The following is an 18328-nucleotide window of genomic DNA, read 5'->3' on the forward strand; positions in this document are numbered from 1 at the left end:
TGAATTGCTTCGACGTCTTCCTTCAATCCGACCTTGTACGGATCCCAAACACTCGAGCAATACTCAAGAATAGGTCTCACCAGTGTCCTATATGCGGTCTCCTTTGCAAGTGAACCACTCTTTCCAAAAATTCTCCCAAGAGACCAATAAACCGAAGTCGACCATTTCCCTCCCCGACCACAGTTTTCACATGCTCGTTCCACCTCGTATCACTTTGCAACGTTACGCCAGAAATTTAAACGACTTGACTGTGTCAACCAGGACACTAGTAATACTGTATCCGAACATTTTTCATCCTATTCATCCGCATTAACTTATATTTTTCCACATTTAGGGCTATCTGCAATTCATCAGACCAACTGGAAATTTTGTCTAAGTCGTCTTGAGTCTTCCTACAGTCACTCAAATTCGACAACTTACCGTATAGGGGAAACGACTGTTTCCGGGCCTGAGCTTATTAGGATTATTTGGTTGTTTAATCATCACCTACTTGCCCATCATCCGTAACTATAACCATTCAAACACCCTTTATGTTGTGGGACTACCTTGGGGTACACATCCAGTGTTCTCAATACTTGTCTTCCGTTACCTGCCCAGATAGCCGTGCATGTAAAAGCGCCTCTTCCAGGATGGGGAGGTGCGTCGCGACGAGGGTCGGTGTGCTTACAAGCCTGGACATTGTTTTTTGGGCCGTTTCCCCCATTTCATTAGGTGAATACCGGGCTGGTACCCGAGTCCCCTCTTCCCCCCTTAGTTACACGATTCGCAAACATTCAGAAAGCTATCGCTCAGTTTTAAATGGCTAATACCACACGCAGACAGTTGGGGTGCACATATTCCGCCCCGGGATGAGGGGGTTGTAACGGGGTGGCGACAACAAAGGCATCCGGCCACCCGTAAAATTAACCACGCCAAAACTTTTACTAACCACTCCGACTCTGCGTCAGTGCATGACTAAGGCACAAGAAAAAGAATAATATTTGTCTCCTTTAAGAATGACGTTAATGGCAAGGAATGTAAGGGCACTAAAGGGGAACTACGATGCGTTAGAGGAAGCAGCAATAGAAGTAGGTTTAGAAGTAAACATAAACAAAACAAAGTATATGGTGATCGGGGAGCCCAATATAGACGGACAAAAGAATTCAATAGTAACGAATTGAAAATAAAATGAAGGAGTGAAAACATTTAAATATTTCGGTTTTGTAATAACGGAGAACAATAAAGTAGCAGTAGAAATTCAAGAAAGGATAGCGAGTGGAAATCGTTGCTGTTTTGCCTTGCAGAATGTATTTAATTCCAGGAATGTTAGTAGGAATACAAAAATCAAAATACACACGACCATATTAAGACCTATAGTAATATATGGATTAGAAGGCTGACTATTGACATTAAAGGAGGAGAACTGGTTATTGAGATGGGAAAGAAAGATCCTGAGAAGAATTTTTGGAGCAGTGAGAGAGGAAGACGGCTGGAGAGTAAGGACAAATGTAGGAAGCTAACACTTTTTGAACAGATGGATATTGTTGTTAAAATTAAGGAGGGAAGAATAAGATGGGCAGGATATGTACAGAGAATGCAAGTGGAGTGTCAAAGTTTTCATGGGAAAACCTGGCGGGAGAAGAAGAGGTAGACCCAAGAAAAGGTGGCTGGCCGATATGGAAGAAGATCTAAAGGCGATGAGAATAAGAAGTTGGAGAAGGTAGGCAATGGACAGAGAAGAATGGAGGCAGGTGACACAGGAGGCCATGGTTCTTCAAGGACTATAGAGCCAACCAAGAAGAAGAAGAATGACGTGCTGTGTAATATTTGCCAAGAAATTTTAATCAGTGCAAGAGAGTATCGGCAACCACTGGCAGGTCGTGCACCTCGCAGCAGCGAAGCGAGTGGTTGCGTCATGGGCGGTACCGGGCACGCGGAGAGACATGTTTCCGCGGCGCAGACAGTAGCCGTGGCTGGGCCGCGCCGTGAACCTTGACCCCTGCACCTCGTGCTGCCTGCCTGCCCTCTTCGCCATCGCTACCGCAGCCGTTGTCTACCGCCCTACACTAACATGGGAGCGGTGCTGTTGCGTGGCTCGTCTCACTTGTCTTAAATGAAAATCTGAAAATCTTTGAAACATTGCTGACCCACAGATCCTATTGACTCACATTACCACCACCAGCAACTAGAGTTTACGTATTTCACCTTATTTTCAGAGGTCAAATATTGTTTGTAAAAAAATTGCAGCACCGAGAAGGTGGCATGTGATTGTATTTTTTTTTTTTTTTCGTTTTGCTTTAGGGCGCAAAAACAACGAGGGTCATACGCGCCCAGAACCGTAGAAAAAGGAGTTAAAAGCGACTACATGTTAGGCACAATCGTCGGAAGGAAAGACACCTAAAAACAGGTACTTAGAGAAATGTCCAGAAAGTACGCCATAGAGAAACAGAGGTCCTGAACTAAAGATTAAATGTCCTTCGCCATATTGCTACACGGATACAAAGTAAAACGCGGTCGACAGCCCGCGCGTCGCTCGCTAAAGCGGCCGATAACTCAGCGTAAACATAAATTGGAACGTAGTGGTTAAAAAAAGGGCATTCCGTCAGGAAATGGCGAACCTTCAAAGGATGAAGGCAATGATCACAAAGTGGTGGGGGAGCACTATTTAACAAATGGCGATGACTAAAAAAACATTGCCCAATACGCAACCTAGCTAAAATGATCTCCTCTCACGTCGAGAGGGCGGAGAGGAGGTCGTTGAAACTCCTGGGAGAGGCTTAATTTCCCTTGTAATGAAATTTATTTCGCAGATTAGGAATATAACAATAGACAAATAATTAGAATTACAAAACTGTACATGGACACTGAGCGTGATAATTCAGTTGGGACTGAAGTTACAGCGTGCTGCAATCAGAGCCTGTAGACGACGTGTCATGGAATCAAAAAGGGTTGGCATATGCTGTTGGGCAACACACTGCTACGCGGTTTGCAGGCGCGTTAACAATGTATCGACAGTGGTTGCAGGAGGACCAGAGTGAACAAGTTGCCGACCGACCATATCTGACATATGTCCGATGGCAACGTGTCAGGCGATCGTGCAGGCCAGTCAAGCAGTGGTACCCGTCGTTCTTCGATGAAGGTTTTCACATTCCTCACCGCTTGTGGCGTGTCATTGTGCCGATGAAATTCGCTGATGGAAAAACAAATCGCAACACCAAGAAAGAGTTGTGTGACATAAACGAAAGTTGGTTGGCGTGTTTCTACAGCTAAAAGATGATTTCAATTAAAATTTCGTGCTAGTAGCGCCACAATGAGCATGCGAATCAGGTTTGCTTTAAATCACGCTGTAACGGCCGTGAGCGTTAGTTACCTTTGAGTTTGGACGTGATGAGTTAATGTTAGTCAAGAATACCTTTAGACGACAAAGACGCCGTTATCAAAACCTCATTGAGTTAGAACGAAGTCCTGTAAGAGGGCTACGAGAGCCTGGATATTCCTTCTGCGACACTGCAGAGAGACTTGGCAGGAGTGTAGCCACTGTACATAATTGCAGGCAGCGGAGATCACGAGAATCTATGGTCGCGAGGGAGCCGGCCTCTGTGGTCGAGCGGTTCTAGGCGCTTCAGTCTGGAACCGCGCTGCTGTTACTGTTGCATGTTCGAATCCTGCCTCGGGCATGGATGTGTGTGATGTCCTTAGGTTAGTTAGGTTTAAGTAGTTCCAAGTCTAGGGGACTGATGACCTCAGATGTTAAGTTCCATAGTGCTTAGAGCCATTTGAACCATTTTGTCGCGAAAGGGTCGGGCTCTCGACGAGCACGTGTGTGTACAGAGAAGGAAGGCCACCGTGTTCGCCCTATGGCTCTGGCGCATCGTACTGCAACTGCAGCAGCAATTTGAGAAGCAGTTGGCACCAGAGTGACATAACGAACTGTTACTTCAAAGACAGCTCCGAGACAGCCGCCCTGTAGCGTCCATCCCACTGACGCCAAACCACCGCGGTATGCGACATCAGTGGTGTCAAACGAGAGCTCATTCGAGGGCTGGGTAGAGGTCTGTTGTGTTTCCTGATGAAAGTTGCTGCTGTCTCGGTGCCAGTAATGGCGGTATGTTGGTTAGGAGGAGGCCAGTTAAGGGCCTGCAACCAACCTGTCTGCGTCCTAAGTACACTGCATCCAGTTCTAGAGTTATAGGGCGGGGCGCGATTTCTTATGACAGAAGGAGCACTCTCGTGGTTACCCCGCACTCCCTGACTTCAAAATTGTTCGTCAATCTGGTCATTCGACCTGTTGTGCTTCCATTCATGAACACCATTCCAGCGGATGTTTTCCAGCAGGATAACGCTCACCCACATACAGCTTTTGTTTCTCAACATGTGCTACAGAGTGTCGACATGTTGCCATCTCCTGCTCGATCACCAAATCTGTCTCCAATCGAGCACATATGGGAGGACATCATCGGATGACAATTGTAGCGCCATCCACAACCAGCAATAACCGTCCCTGTATTGACCGACTAAGTGCAGCAGGCATGGAACTCCATCCCATAACTGGCTTCAAGCATCTGTACAACACAGTTCCAGCTTGCATTCAACATTCTGGCGGTTACACCGGTTATTAATGTACCAGAATTTCACCTTTATAATGAATTATTTGGTTTTACATTAACCTATGATCTTGCAGTGTTAAATACTTAAATATGTTACCTAGACAAATGTATTCCCTAAATTTCGTTACTCTACAATAGTTACATTTTGGCGTTCGATTTTTTTTTCCGTCAGTGTATGACACGTGTCCTGCCTGCAAAAAAGGACAGTGCTTCGGGCTCTTAAAATCTCCCTGGTGTAGCGATTACTGTTCATATGGCTCTCAATATGTAAGAAGCGAGATCGCTTGTTGTCAGTGGCGCCCCAAAACATCAAACGTGGCGTTTGTTATGCCGCTCAACAATTCAATCTGTCCGATTACGTCCACTACGGTAGCGTGTAACACGTACGTGGCCATGACTAGAGGTTAAGTTGTAGCGTGACTCGTCCGAAAACATTTTTCCATTCAATACGGAAGTGACGGCTTTCATGAGCTTATTGAGGCTTCGACGGTTTCTTGTCAATGGACGCAGGCGCATTGGCATGTGTCAGCAGGCGTTGGCGAACCGTCGACGCAAAAAGTTCCACACTCGTTACTGTAGTCTAACTTCGAGTCAAAACTGTTTAGTCAGTTACCGCCATGCAGAGATGATTTTGGTCATCCCACTCTGTGGTCCCATTGGGTCACTCTGTGGTCCCATTGTGTAGTCCACTACCCACTTGTCTCTAAAATACGAGTCTTCTATCCACTGGTTCCCCACACGCATCACTATGGGACAGCGTGCCCTGTACGAGCCACAGTGTTGCGGTACAACAAACCTATTTCCTATAGACTTGTGGTCGGTAAACCTGCGGCTCACGAGCCACATACCGATCTCCGCCTCTGTGAGAGTGGCTCTTTCACATAATTCCACGTATGCGGGAGCACGTATAGTGCTAAGGCTCTTTAATCGTCGCCAGTTTGAAGACTTGTTAATTGAAATGGAGAGTGAGTACGCAGATCTTGCCTGCATAACAAGATACGTTTGGCCGGAGTGGCCGAGCGGTTAAAGGCGCTACAGTCTGGAACCACACGACCGCTACAGTCGCAGGTTCGAATCCTGCCTCGGGCATGGATGTGTGTGATGTCCTTAGGTTAGTTAGGTTTAAGTAGTTCTAAGTTCTAGGGGACTTATGACCACAGCAGTTGAGTCCCATAGTGCTCAGAGCCATTTGAACCAAGATACGTTCGTCTTCAAGAGGAAACATTTCGCTTCGATATTAACAGGAAGGGTTTTTCCTTTAGAAGGGTGTTTCCTACACAGAACTAACGAACGATCAGTGGATCCAAAATTTTATTTCATGATACTTTACGTGTGATCTAAATTGACTAAATCGTAAACTACAGGGAAAAGGAGAGAGAATTCTTCAACGTTAGAGGAAGGTATTTCTTTGCTCTAGGTTTTGAAAGAGAAACTTTTTCTAAGTCTGTTGAAAAATCTCTAAGAATGTAATTCTGGTATTGATATTTGCTGTTTCAAAACAATACTTTTAAATGGGGCCGGCTGGAGTGGCCGAGCGGTTCTAGGCGCTACAGTTTCGAACCGCGCGACCGCTACGGTCGCAGGTTCGAATCCTGCCTCGGGCATGGATGTGTGTGATGTCCTTACGTTAGTTAAGTTTAAGTAGTTCTAAGTTATAGGGGACTGATGACCACAGCAGTTAAGTCCCATAGTGCACAGAGCCATTTGAACCATTTTTTTAAAAAATAGGAATGAAGCTTGCCTCAGCAGGTTTCAGGAATTAAAAAACTGCAAAACGACGTTAGTCTTTGTTAAAACAAAAAACAAAATTTTGTCACTGTAACAAAATTAAAATTTTCTCCGTTTAATATTGGTAACTTCGAAATGGAACTGCTGGATTTAAAAAACAAAGAAGTATGGAGCTCCAAATTTTAAGTCTGTGTGCTGATGTAGAAATATTGGAGGAAAAAAAAATGTGAACTTTGTTCACAGTACAAGCGGTCTGCCTTGAAAGACCTGAAGCAGGAAGAAAGATATGTCGATTTTTAACACCTGGAATAATATTCCAGACTTACATAATCAGCTGAAAAAATCCGCGTTTTCCCTTCAGTTTTCGTGTCCGAGTCCACATATTATTCATAAGAAATCATTTTCAAGCATGAACTTTACCAAGAGTAAACTGAGAAGTTGTTTTATTTATGAGAACCTGGAATGATATCTAAAATTAAAAACAACAACGTACAATACAAAGTTGTGGTGACTTCAATCTATCCTCGATATGCTGGAAAAATTATACGTTTAAAGCCGGCGGCAGGCATGAAACGTCGTCCGAAATTGTAATGAATGGTTTCTCAGAAAATTATTTTGAAAAATAAGTTCATGAGCCCACTCGGAGCGTAAATGGTTGCGAAAGAATACTTGACAACTTAGCAACAAATAATGCTGGACAAATTGTAAGTATCATGACGTATACAGGGATTAGCGACCACAAGGCAGTAGCTGCTTGGCTGAATACCGTAACATCCACAACCATCAAAAAGAAACACAAAAGGACATATATTTTTAAAAAAGCTGATAAAAATGCTCCTAACGCCTTTTTAAGAGACAATCTCCACTCCTTCCGATCTGATCATGTAAACATAGAAAAGATGTGGAATGATTTCAAAGAGATAGTATCGACGGCAATTGGGAGATATATATCACTTAAATCAATAAGTGAAGGTATCGATCTACGGTCGCAGGTTCGAATCCTGCCTCGGGCATGGATGTTTGTGATGTCCTTAGGTTAGTTAGGTTTAACTAGTTCTAAGTTCTAGGGGACTAATAACCTCAGCAGTTGAGTCCCATAGTGCTCAGAGCCATTTGAACCATTTGAAGGTATCGATCCTCCATGGCACACAAAACAGGTCAGATCGCTGTGGCAGAAGCAACGAAAAAAGCATGCCAAATTTAAAAGAACGCAAAATCCCCAAGATTGGCAAAGTTTTGCAAAAGTTCGAAATATAACGCGTACCTCAATGCGAGATGCTTTTAATAATTTCCACAACGAAACTCTGTCTCGGAATCTGGCAGAAAACCCAAATAGAATCTGGCCATACATAAAGCACATAAGTGGTAAGAACCAATCAACACCTTCACTGCGCGATAACAACGGTGAAGTCTCTGATGACAGTGCCACTAAAGCGGAGTTACTAAACACGGTTTTCCGAAACTCCTTCAGCAAAGAAGACGAAGTAAACATTCCTGAATTCCAATCAAGAACAACTACCACGATGAGAAACATAGAAGTAGATATCGTCGGTGTAGCAAAGCAGCTTAAATCACTTAATAAAGCCAAGGCTTCCGGTCCAGATGGTATAGCAATCATGTTCCTCTCAGAGTATGCTGATACAATAGCTCCATATTTAGCAATTATGTGCAACAACTCGCTCATAGAAAGATCCGTACCTGAAGACTGGAAAGTTGCTGAAGTCACATCAATACCCAAAAAGGGAAGTAGGAGTAATCAGCTGCATTACAGACCCATATCACTAACGTAGATTCGCAGTAGGGTTTTATAACATACTGTATTCCAACATTATGAAGCCCCTCGAAGAAAGCGATTTATCGACACGTAGTCAACACGGATTCAGAAAACAATATTCTTGTGAAACACAGCTATCTCTTTATACTCATGAAGTAATGAGTGCTATCGACAGGGGATGTCAAATTGATTCCATATTTTTAGATTGCCAGAGGGCTTTCGACAGCGTTCCTCCCACGTGTCTTCTAACCAAACTGCGTGCCTATGGAACATCGCCTCAGTTGTGCGACTGAATTCGTGATTTCCTGTCAGAAAGGTCACAGTTCGTAGTAACAGACGGAAAGTAATCGAGTAAAACAGAAGTAATATCCGGCGTTCCCCAAGGAAGTGTTAAAGGGCCTCTATTGTTCCTGATCTATATTAAAGACGTAAGATACAATCTGAGTAACCCTCTTACATTGTTTGCAGATGATGCTGTCGTTTACCGGCTTGTAAAGTCATCAGATGACCAAAACGAATTGCAAAATGATTTCTGTATAGTGCGAAAAGTGGCAATTGATGCGGAATAAAGAAAAGTGTAAGTTATTCACATAAGTAGTAAAAGAAATCCGCTAAATTTCGATTACGCGATAAGTCACACAAATCTGAAGGCTGTAAATTCAACTAAGTACTTAGAGATTACAATTACAAATAACCTAAATTGTAACGATCACATAGATAATGTTGCGGGTAGAGCAAACCAAAGACTGCGATTCATTGGCAGAACACTTAGAAGGTGCAACAGGGGAGGCTGCTTACACTACGCTTGTCCGCTTTATTATGGAGTATTGTTGTGCTGTGTGGGATCCGCATCAGGTGGGACTGACGGATGGCATCGAAAAAGTACAAAGAAGGGCACCTCGTTTTGTATTATCGCGAAATAGGGGAGATATTGCCACAGACATGGTACGTGAATTGGAGTGGCAATCATTAAAACGAAGGCTTTTTTTCGTTGCGACTGATCTTCTCATGAAATTTCAATCACCAGTTTTCTCCTCCTATTGCGAAAACATTCTGTTGGCACCAACCTACATAAAGAAGTGATCATCACAATAAAGTAAGAGAAATCAGAGGTTGCACAGAAATGTTTAAGAGCTCGTTTTTCCTGCGCGACATTCGAGAGTGGGACGGCAGAGAGACAGTACTGGCGAAGCAAGTGCCACGGGCGTGGATCTCCATCCAACCAACTGACCTCCGGAACCTGTACCGCCAGAATGTTGGTTACAAGCATGCACGTTTTGCATGCTTGCAACCAACATTCTGGCGGTTATACTGGTTATCCATGTACCAGCATTTCACATTTGCAGTGGCTATCTTGCGTTTATATTACTCTGTGATCTTGCAATGGCAATCAAATATTTTAACTAGATAAATGTAATCCCGAAATTTCATCACTATACGTTGATTATTTTTTTGTATTGTGATTTTTTCCGTCATTGTTTTAGCTGGTACTCGTGGCTGTAATATTTGCTTTATTCACAACTGCAGTTTTGGCCTTTGCGCTATTCTAAAAATGATAATGCGTCGTGGAAGTCGCAGAGCTACTTGTGCCGTTGATATCGAAGTGAACGTCGACTACAATGGTGCATCAAAGCCAAAAGACAAACTGCGGTATAGCAGCGTATCCTGCAGGTAAACCATGGGCAGGCAGACAGGTGTCATAAATAATATCTTCCGAGTTACTTTAAGATTGACACTTGCGTCTGCACTTGCAATTGAGCTTGGGGATCAGGCAGGCCTGTTGTGTCTGCATCTGTGTTAATTACGGCGGAAGGACGGAAAGAACTAGAATTTGCTCGGCAATGTAGAACTTGCACTGCTGCTGAGCTGCGACTGGTAGAATATTCGGACCACGAAAAATCTGCAATCATTGCTTCAAAAATCTTTTGCAGGGGGAAGAGGGTGGTGTTCATCGCATTTTCTACTGTCACGGAATCATGTGGAAGGCATTCTTGACGGCGTGTTCGTAGATCCACTTTGCGTATACTTAATGTCAGGCTTTAGCGGGAAGTCCTGTATCCTACAGCAAGGTATAACACCGTGTCAGAAGATTGGCTGTACCAGTAAATGGAGAGAAGTGCACGGCCGACACTTATTAGTATTCCCTGTAGGCATTCAAAAGCCAAACGGACTCAACGCCCTGAGCGCCAAAGCACAAATACCACGCTGATAGTGTGCTCATTTCTCGGAATCGGTACCGAAGGACGGCCTGTACATCAGTTTTCATGTAGTAAATCAATTATTTCTGGAAGACGTAGAGATGCTTTTGGCGTTCGCCGAAGAATGTTCAAAGTCTTCCAAAATAGATGATAACGTTAAAAGACTTATTACAAAAGTGAAGCTCTTGCTAATATTACGCGTTCAAAGTCTAGTCATATTTGGAAATGTTCCGTAACATACACTTGCATCCAACTGTTGGAAAAGAGGCATGTGAAAGCAATAAAAATGTTATCATCTTGTTGAATTTCTAATCCATTGTTGTCCTTTTTTTCTTCCATGTTAACTAAATAAATATAAATTTCATTACTCCGCGTTCGACAGAAATTCCATCGTTGTTTGGGAACATGAAGTCCGAGAATGGTTGCAAATGGTCTCTAGATAGCCGAACTTAACCATTTCCAGTCAATGATCGGTTCATCTGGACAAGAGGACTTGGTCCATTCCATGTAAACACAGCCAACTCAATTATGGAGACACCACCAACTTGGACAGCGCCTTGTTGACAGCTTGGGTCCTTCGCTTTGTGGGGGTTGCACCACACTCGCACCCTACCATCAGCTCTTACCAACTGAAATCGGAACTCATCTGGTCAGGCCACGTTTTTCAGTCGTCTGGTGTCCAAACAATATGGTCACGAGCCCAGGGGAGGGGCTGCAGGCGTTGCCGTGCTGTTAGCAAAGGCTCTCGCGTCGGTCGTCTGCTGCCGTAGCCCATAAACGCAGAATTTCGCCGCATGCTCTGAAGGATACGTTCTTCGTACGTCCCACATACATTTCTGGGGTTCTTTCTTGTCTGTTAGTGCTGACAACTCTACTCGATGCTGCTGCTCTCCGTCGTTAAGTGAAGGCCGTCGGCCACTGCATTCACCAGGTTGAGAGGTAATGCCTTAAATTCTTGGCACTCTCCCTGACAACTTCTGAAATGGAATGTCCCATGCGTCTAGCTCCATCTACCATTCCGCGTTCAAAGTCTATTAATTCCTCTCAACGGCCTTACTAATGTCGGAAACCATTTCACATGAATCAACTGAGTGCAAGTGCTTCGCCAGTGCACGCGGTACTTCCGCCATCTGTAAGAGTATACGAGGAGGTGCATATTGCTGTCCCATGACTTTTGTCACGTCAGTGTATAATGGCTGGGTACCTCTTGCAGGATTTGAACTGTGTATAATGAGGGTATTTTTTCAATGTTTAGTGTAGTACTTTCTGTATTCACTAGAAACCATTTATCAGTATAATACATGAAAGATATACTATATGGAAAAACAATTTTATGAAGACACTGTTGTTTCTGTTGTGGTATTCAGTCTAGAGACTGGTTTGATGCAACTCTCCATGCTACTCTATCCTGTGCAAGCTCTTCATCTCCGAGTACCTACTGCAACCTACATCCTTCATCTCTTGGTCTCCCTCTACGATTTTTACCCTCCACGCTGCCCTCCAATACTAACTTGGTGATCCCTTGATGCCTCAGAACATGTCCTACCAACTGATCTCTTCTTATAGTCAAGTTGTGCCACAAATTCCTCTTCTCTCCAGTTCTGTTTAGTACCTCCTCATTAGTTATGTGATCTACCCATCTAATCATCAGCATTCTTCTGTAGCACCACATTTCGAAAGCTTCTATTCTCTTCTTGTCTAAACTATTTATCGTCCAGGTTTCACATCCACACATGGCTACACTCCACACAAATACTTTTATAAAAGTCTCCCTGACACTTAAATCTAGACTCGATGTCAATAAATTTCTCTTCTCCAGAAACGCTTTTCTTGTCATTGCCAGTCTACATTTTATATCCTCTCTACCTCGAACATCATCAGTTATTTTGCTCCCTAAATAGCAAAACTCATTTACTACTTTAAGCGTCTCATTTCCTAATCTAATTCCCTCAGCATCAACTGATTTAATTATACTACATTCCATTATCCTCGTTTTGCTTTTGTTGATGTTCATCTTATATCCCCCTTTGAAGACACTATAATACATGAATAACGGTGACTCACAAAACAGCCGACCATGTGGCCGAGCGGTTCTAGGCGCTTCAGTCCGGAACCGCGCTGCTGCTACGGTCGCAGGTTCGAATCCTGCCTCGGGCATGGATGCGTGTGAAGTCCCATAGTGCTCAGAGCCATTTTACTCACAAAGACGTAACATTGCCACGCATAATTCCTGAAAGTTAAGATGATGACGATGATGATGAAAATATTCTGAAACTATACTTGATTTCCAGAATGAATTTTGCTCCCTGCGGCGGACTCGGAGCTGATGTGAAACTTTTTGGGCTTTATTTGTTTTAACCGCAATGTTCATACGATCTGCAGAGAAAAGCAAATCAACATCTTCTGAAGATCATCAATATACATAAGAAAAGTTTGAGTCCTAAGATGCAACCATGTGGAGCACTACACGTAAATATGTGACTGATAGACTAGTACAAGCTTATTTCCTGCTGACACTCTGTTTCCGATAAGATACCAGTTCGCAGAATTTTTGTGACGCCATAACATTCTAATGTACTTATAAGGCTGTGAATTATGCATCTGGAGCAATTTTTCTCCCTTCTGTATGCTGCACTGTTGTAGAAAACTGTCATGCCCAGAACTGTGAGAGCGTTACGCTTGCTAATTTGTACTGATTAAGCGCGAAATCGGGAAGAGAGACTTCAAGGACAGATCGAGGAGATACATTCATTACGGAAATTCATGGTTGGCGAGCGGAGGAGAAATCGCTAAGCGCGAGGAAACTGCAGGCTTCTCAGTATCAAGGGACGCTGATTTACGATGCCATTTACGCGATCTCGTACACTGCCTCTAATTGGAGCCGGTATAAAGGTTATTAATTTGCCGCCATTATCGAGTATGTCTCCTTTATTCGAACGCCTACTGCTGCTCAGCAGAGCTACGATACGGCGACTGGAAAACCGCAGATTACACTTTCCCACTAACAGTTGCGCTAAATCAGGGAAGTTGTAGCTGTAATATCTCGTACAGCAATGATTTCTGCTGACTGTTACAGTCGTCTCTTAGCGAGTAGACGTATAAACGGCGCTGTGGGTACGCCGAGTTCCGCATATTCTTGATGGACGAAAACCGTTGGCGTCGAGCTGTACTGCGCCTCCAATTAGGCAGCACGACACGTCCAGTTTTTATGACCGTTCCTTTCATAGAATCACGTAGTCCCATATTTTGTTGGAATACATTACGCGTAGAGAGAAAAGTTGCAAGAGTTTTTGTGGAATGTCAACTTTTTTTCTAAAGAAATTATGCAGGTTGATCAATTTCAGTTAAAAGATTTTTTGTTTTTGACAGTCTTTAGTCTTTGTGAGCATTGTCAACAAAGTTTAGATCTTCTCATTGATATCGTCGGGGCATTCATGGCCACTTAGTAATAGAGCGTCAGACGGCATGCGTTTCATGTTACTCATTTAACGTATATTTAAACAAGCTTTTGACGTTTCACCAACAAGAGCAGCGGTATCCCCAAATTATAGTCAGAACCAAGCTAAATCTTTCTCCTACAATGAGCACAATGAATATATAGTTATATTTAGCGTTAAACGTGTCTCGCCTGCGTTACGCAAGAGAGAGTTCGGCGAAGGCGTAGCAGTGTGAAGAAATGATTCATGTATCCCAGTTGGCCTTTCCCATCTCAACCAAGATATGAAGAGTTTCAGACGTCAGCCAGGTTGGCCGAGCGGTTAAGGCGCCAGACTTAAGTTCTGGTTCCCGAGAGGGAGCGTGGGTTCGAACCCCACACCTGGCAAAATTTTAATAATATAGTGGACAAAAGATTCAAAGAAGAATTGCGTAATAGAAACGAAATTATGCATGGAACGCTAGTAGATGTCAAAATCGGGTGACTTGAATGAACTGAAATCTTTATAGCGAGCAGGGCACAGTGGTAACAAACAATAAAGGCTAAGCTGAATCTACAGTTCAAGAATTTCAACCACCGACATGGCGTCCTTGGGAAACGATCTAGTTAGGTTATTGTCACAGATTGCATAACTTACATTCCTAATATCTTGAATGTTATATGAATTTTGATGAATTATAAAACTCTTACCAAAGGCTGCATACCACCATTGGAAGAACTCTGATTGGGAAAGAAGAAGAGAGACTCAAATGAAAGTTTACGAGATGATGGTAGTTTCTACATTGTTTTAAATGTTAGACGGATCGACCCAAAGAAGAAAGATGTTAAGGAAACACAAAAATCTGCAATGAGATCTCTCAGGTCATTAAAACAAAAAAATCAAAAATTATTCCATAAGAACTAGGCGTGTTATTGGAACAGAAAGAAACAATACGAAACGAGGTTTAGTGGAAAGAAAAACTTCTGTGATTGTCGGGGACAAGGCTTCCAAAGCAATTCCACGTTACATTTCCTCAGGAAGAAGATTTGTACAAGGACTATATGGTGAAACCCATCCTAAACTTGGTAAGTAATAGTAATGATTATGGTAATGATAATAACCACCAGCAGACATTCGAAAAAGAAAATTAAAATTCGAAAAAGAAAATTAAAATTTTATAGTTGTATCCATAGACTGCCAACAAGACTTTTCCACAAACTTTGAAAATGTATGGAAAAATAAGCACTGAGTTCAGCAAGTCAAAAAAGATCTTCAAAGAGCTCAGATAAAGTAATTGTAGTGTCTGGTGTCTATCGTATTCCTTGCAGTTGTGGCATGTCATATATTGGTCAGACAATCAGGACTGTGGAAGACCGGTATACTGAACATCAGCGTCACACACGCTCACAACAGCCGAGCAAATCCGCTATTGCAGAACATTGCCTTGACACCAGTCATCCTATGGAATACAACAACACGTAGATTCTGGCTTGCACGTCCAGCTATTGGGATAGTGTTATTAAGGAAGCTGTTGAAATCAAACTGTCAAGCAATCTTATAAACAGAGATGGTGGATTTTGTCTAAATGCTGCTTGGAATCCGGCTCTGTCTCTCATCAAAAAACAGAGGGACATAATTAGGGCTACCTCACGTGTTGATTAATAGTCACTATCGATATTTCTGATGTTGGTTATCTTTGTTTGTGTGCTGACTTTACGGTTACTTGTTCTGTGTGGTACTTCCTTGTTTCTCCTCTTTGACCCGAGGTATTAAATTCCCTTGCACACTGCTTCCTCCTTGCAGTTGTGCCTTTTAAACACCTCCCACAGATTCTCTGTGTGTCCAAACTACTGTAACAAATACACTGTGCAAAAAAACCTTACCACTTTTTAGGATCCTTGTAATTGTCTCCTATGTGAAAAAAAGGACACAACTCAGAAGTTCGTGTGAGGCGGGTTAATGATATAACATGGCATCAGATTTCACAACTACTATGCGCAAGGCCATCGTTGGCGTTTCACACAATGGCAAGGTCATCACACCCCCCTCTTATTGACATTTCACGCCCTCTTTTGACACCTTTGCGATGGAGGTCAGAATCGCAACACACAACGTTGGAAACATACGGTTTTATTGTGGGTGGCGGAGGAAAACGTTTCAGACGCACCGCCTCTCAGAATCGACACGTAAAACCCTCAGTAGGTGGCACAAAGAGCGTCAGTGAAACCACGAATTATCTTCGGGCGTTGATTCCCATACTTTTTGTAGTTGAAAACGACAGTTTGCAGTGAGCAACAGGACGACGTTCTTGACAACGTTCGATTGCCGACCCCCCCCCCCCCCCCCCGCCCCCACGATTCAACCCTACTCTAAGGACGTAGTAGGGCTACAACTTCATTGAACGTGATCTGACCCCTTTGGAGTGTAATACGACCGCAATTTTTGTGCTGGTATACATGGTAGAATCACTAGGGATCGTTCGGAACCATTCGACGAAAACTGATCATCCAAGCGGCATAGGATATTTATGGTTTTTCAACCCTCCTGATTCGCGCCCTCTTGTGGCGTGATCACAGAGGAGTACAAAAATGGGATGTGCATCAGTAAAACGGCAAGGGGTCGTTCTAAGACCCCCCATTTGGCAACATCCTCGCTGGCACCCACCTAACTTTGTTGAGTTCGTTAAAAATGTACTTGCCAGAGTCTTAAACACCCATTCAGCGGAGCTGTTCCTCGCACCGGAGAGCAAGCAACCCCACCTCAGGGGTGTCAAATGGGTTGCCCAACCGGAAGTTTCTAGAGGGACCCCTTCCCGCTTTGTTCACGCACATGTCAGTGGTGCACCCCTTCCATGACCACGCCACAGGAGAGCTGAAAACCATAAACACCCTATGCTGCTTTGGATGACTTTCAGAGTTCGTCGAATGGCTTTGAACGGTCCCTAGTGATTCCACCATGTATACCAGCGCAAAAATTGCAGTGGCACTAAATTCAAAAAGTGTCATATCACATGCAATGGGGGCTGCAACCCCACAGTGTCCTTAGTGCAGGGTCGAATCGTCTGGGGGAGGGGGGGGGGGGGGGCGGAAGCGTTTTCAGTTGTCCAACATTGTCAGGAAGTTAGTTCTGTCGCTCATCGCACTGGGATATTTCGTTCTCAACCGCGAAGTGTGTGGGAAAGAAGGTCCCATGGGAGAAGGTGTTTCCATTGCTGTCCTTTATGCCACCTCGTGAAGCTTTTCCGTGTCCATTCTGTCTGAAACGTTTTCGTCAGGCACACACAAGAAAACAGCGTGATTTCAACGCCGTGTGTCGCAATTCTGACACCCATCGCAGAGGGTGACATGGCTTTGGGCATAATTCTGGTGAAATTTGGTGCCAATGTGACATCATTAACCCACCTTACACCTCACATGAGCTTCTGAGCTATGACCCCCTTTTTTTTTTTTTTTTTTTTTAATTTGTGGACACAATGGTGTCTTGAGCCGTCGCCGAGCTCGAGGATGACGACACAGAGCGCCCTGCTTTTACACCATGACAGAGGTAGATTGCAGACACCTTTGAGACGAATTTCAAACTTATGCGTCGTAATGGGAAACAATTACGGGGTTTAGAAAAGCTGTGTATGACTGTAATGCTTCTGAGATCTCTTGTGTCCGCTTTAAGCAGGAGAAACATGAGACATTTGTTTGCTGTACATACCTACCGGTCAAACAGAGGAACTTCCCTAAATCTCCTCCGAACGGTAATAGTGTACAGTCAAACACAAGCGGATTGTTTGCATCATGTCAGCTGCCGAAAGTCAGTAGTTCTTTTTAAGCTTCTAAACGAAGAGTGATGTATAATGTGATTTTCTGTTGGGTAGATAATAATCTTTCAGGCTTTAAACCGTATCCTCTGTGACTTAAGACTGAATTTCCATATATTTCACATTAAGCTTTGCCGCCGCAGCGTACGCTCTTCCGTATTCGCAAATTACTGCCGAATCCTCAGTAGCTGGTGTCACAGGTTTTTACCCGCGCTGGCCGTAGCAGCTAAAATACCAACTGATTTATAAGGCAAATTTGGTAACATTAGGAACTATCTCTGAGGCTTTAAACAAAACCCAAAAACGCCTGCAAGTATTCTGAAGAGAGCTACATTTATTTCCAAATAATATGCAGTAAACATCAAAGATGCGTCAAAGACGTCTGTCAAGGGAAGCTCCCATAACAAAATTATATACTCACACCTAGGGTAATGTTTCGCGCATGCGGAAAATGCTAATTCGGATTCCACCTGTAACTAGAGGTTTCCCGCGTTAACTGAATATGTAAGCCAGTTCTCAGAACGGATAGCGCGAAGGGCACACCATGCTTGCGTAAACTCTGCGATGTTCAAACAGCTTCGGACCAACGACTGATTTACGTAATGTTTTTTCTTCGGTATCTGCATTAGACAAAAAACGATAAAAAAGAAAAATCTGAAAACTAAAAAGTCGCATATCTACAAAAGCAATATTTTGGAAATGTTATACTATAAAGAAAATTACCTCTGGGAAACCCAAAAATTAACATTCTGAAAAAGTACAGCAGAAGGTAAGTATTGTAATTCGCTATGTGCTCGGTCAGCTGACAGCAATGTTTA

The 18328-nt window shown here is 43.4% G+C and overlaps 1 protein-coding gene and 1 non-coding gene across 2 annotated transcripts in view; one reads left to right on the forward strand and one right to left on the reverse strand.

Moving 5' to 3' along the window:
• The window catches only part of LOC124617385, a 1108641-nt gene that overhangs the window by 175986 nt on the left and 914327 nt on the right, over nt 1-18328 (reverse strand). The gene's annotated exons all lie outside the window — the stretch shown is intronic.
• On the forward strand, nt 14027-14109 carry Trnal-uaa. The gene has a single exon. It is a non-coding gene; the product is annotated as a tRNA-Leu (tRNA).

This window comes from Schistocerca americana, chromosome 1 (genome assembly GCF_021461395.2).
Source record: "Schistocerca americana isolate TAMUIC-IGC-003095 chromosome 1, iqSchAmer2.1, whole genome shotgun sequence".
NCBI classification, from domain to species: Eukaryota; Metazoa; Arthropoda; class Insecta; order Orthoptera; family Acrididae; genus Schistocerca; species Schistocerca americana.